Raw genomic sequence first — 3,083 nt, 5'->3', positions numbered from 1 at the left:
CATTAGGAAAGAGCATTTGATTGAAAAGGGAGTAGTTGAACATGGGGTTTCTGACCATTTCATAATCTATTGTAAACTTAAATTGAAAAGGGTTACAGTCCCAAAGATGTGCACTCATCGATATAACAAAAATTTTGACCAGGCGTTGTTCATTAATGATTTGAGAAATAGTGTAGATGAAAAAGTTTCATACTTGGTAAATTATTTAATAAATTTACTCAATAGGCATCCTCCAATAGTCACATCTAGAATAACGAAAAATGAAGCCCCATATGGCTAACATTTACAATAAAACAAACGCTACGCGAGAGGAATAAAGTATTGAGAAAATTTAAGCATACACAGTAACCAGCTCATCTACAATTTTATAAGGATTTGAAAAAGTATACAAATCAAGCTATAATAAGAGAAAAAAAGGCTTATTTTCTTCATCAATTTAATAACTCTGCGTTAAAGAATATGTGGCAGACACTTAGATCATATAATTTTGTTAATGAGAGAAGGGGTGAAATTCGGGAAAACTTAAAGAATCCTAGTGGGATTAATGATTTTCTAGTGAATTATATTCCAAATGTTGCTCCTTCTGATCATCGTCCGGATTATTACAGGCTTAACAACATTGTACCACCTAGTTTTGAGTTCAAAGAAATATATGACACATTCGTATATGACAATATATGTAAAGTTAAATCAAATGCAATGGGTTGATTCTTACGCTAATCAAGCTATGTTGCCCTCTTATTGTTCCGTATATCACATATACTATAAATTATTGCCTGGATGCATGGTGTCGTCCCGTTAGTTTGGAAGAAGGCTTTAGTAAAGGTTCTACCCAAAAATGATCAACCTGCAGAATACAAAGTTCTTAGGGGGATGAGCAATTGACTAATTTCTCATAACTGCCCACTGTTCAATCTGGCTTCTGAAAAGGTCATAGCCTACTGCCTTACTTGATATTGTAGATGATATTCTATCGACAAAGGTCAATGTACAATTTTATTTTTTTTAGACTTCATTTGACACTATAAATACAGACTTGCTACTTATCATTTTGGGCTATATAGGTTTCTTTCTTTTACGAAATTATTTAAGTAAGAGGGAGCAGTGTGTAGAAATTGAAATGATCCAATCTGAATATTTGACACTGAAATCAGGGGCACCTCTGGGCTCTATCCTGGGCCCATTGCTTTTTTCTATATACACTCTCAATTTGATCAAATCTCTGAAATTATGTAAGATTCACGTCTATGCAGATGACACCCAAATCTATTACAGTTCCTCCCCCACTAGTGGATAATGCTTGTGAAACTATAAATCAGGAATTAGCGACATTCATTGATTCAGCTTCTGATTACTGCTTATTGATCAACTCAACTAAATCAAAATTATTGTTGTTTGGTTCTGCATATATATAATCGTGCTAAAACGCAGCAAATGAACGTTAAAATCATAGATAATTTGTTAACTGTAGTAAATGAAGCCAACAATTTAGGAGTCCTATTAGAATCGGATCTAAGATTCGAAAAACATATCAATAAGTTAATTCGACGTGCATATAGCTCATTAAAATTGATTTATGGGAACCGACAATTTTTTCCAAGAAGTGTTGAAATAAAATTATGTGAAACATTAGTTTTGTCAAATTTTAATTATGCGGATTCGTTATATGGTCCAAATCTGACTAATGTTTACAGTAAAAAAATCCAGAAAGTACAAAACTTGTTAAAGATTGATATGCGGCATAGAAAAGTATCAAATAATATCTCACAAATTTCTTGAAATTGAGTGGTTGGATATAGAACTTCCACGGAAATTCATTTCGGAGGTTTGTTATCTCCACCGGCATTTAAAACGGAAACATTCAGACGTTCCTTTACATATCAAATTTATAAGTTGCGCAACTCCGTTCCTAAATCCTTGCAAAATATAGCTATTAATGTAATTTATGTATACCATATATATTGTCTATATTCACTAGCTTATTATTATTGAAGAAAAATATGCTATATAGAGTTTGGAAGAACATATTCCTGATGAAGTAAGTGATTGCGTCATTGGAGAAAATGAACTTTGCTCTTTATTTTACAACATTTTTCAATATATATGTACTGTATGTGGAAAATAATAAAGACGTATTATTATTATTATACCCGACGGAAAAATAACAACTAATACCGCGCAGAAAGCTGAAGTAAAACCATCAGTCACCCGTGAAACATCTTCCATTTGGAATATTCGTCACAAGTAACTTCCTATATACTATTCTGACTCCCACCCCAGTGTACGTGTTTGTGGAGTTACTTCCTGACTTGGTCCGCAGGTGGCGCAGTGGTACAACTGCACGCAGAGCTTACGACCAGTTGGAATTAATTTGGCAGTAACGAAGAACTAATACTACGAAACCAATCTGTCGGTGGTCATCTCGACCAAATGAAAGTAATTTCAGCTTTTCATATGTGAAAAGTTACTTGCTACGAATATTCCAAATGGAAGACGTTGCACAGGTGCCTGATGGTTTTACTTCAGCTTTCTGCGCGGTATGTTAACTGGAAGAATCTCACAGACAAAGTATGATGAGCTGTAATACGTGATATTTATTATAGATTATAAAAATATAGTTCTATGAAAAAAGGAGTACTTACGTCAATCATCAAACCCCTTTATGATTTTTTTTTAACCTTTGTGAAATCTATTGAAAACACTTTTCTCACAGCAGCGTTAAAAGACAGTATTTTTGTTTTAGTATGGGAAAAGTATCTTCAATAGATTCATTTTATGCCAGAGTTTCCAATTCTAACTACCAAGCTATGTGAAATAACTAGATAAGGATAGAGAATTGAGTATGAAAAATTACAAAATTTTAATGGAAATTTATCAGGAAAGAAAGGTTTCGGATTTCTATTTCTCGATCTTTAAACAAAAAAATTTGGGAATCTTCCAAAAAAATTATGGAGAAGTAGAAAGCCAAAACCTTTCTTTCCTAAAAATTAATCTCTCCTGAAAATATACTCTTCAGTTTAATTTTACCGTTGTGAGAAAACTTTTTCAAAAATTCGTCTGTCGAAATATGTTAAAAGTCATAG

Source organism: Leptinotarsa decemlineata, unplaced genomic scaffold (genome assembly GCF_025532065.1).
Source record: "Leptinotarsa decemlineata unplaced genomic scaffold, Ldec_3_MD MMD2_tig00026299_RagTag_RagTag, whole genome shotgun sequence".
In the NCBI taxonomy this organism is placed as follows: Eukaryota; Metazoa; Arthropoda; class Insecta; order Coleoptera; family Chrysomelidae; genus Leptinotarsa; species Leptinotarsa decemlineata.
The sequence above is the reverse complement of the archived record's forward strand: the minus strand, read 5'-3'. Positions refer to the sequence as shown.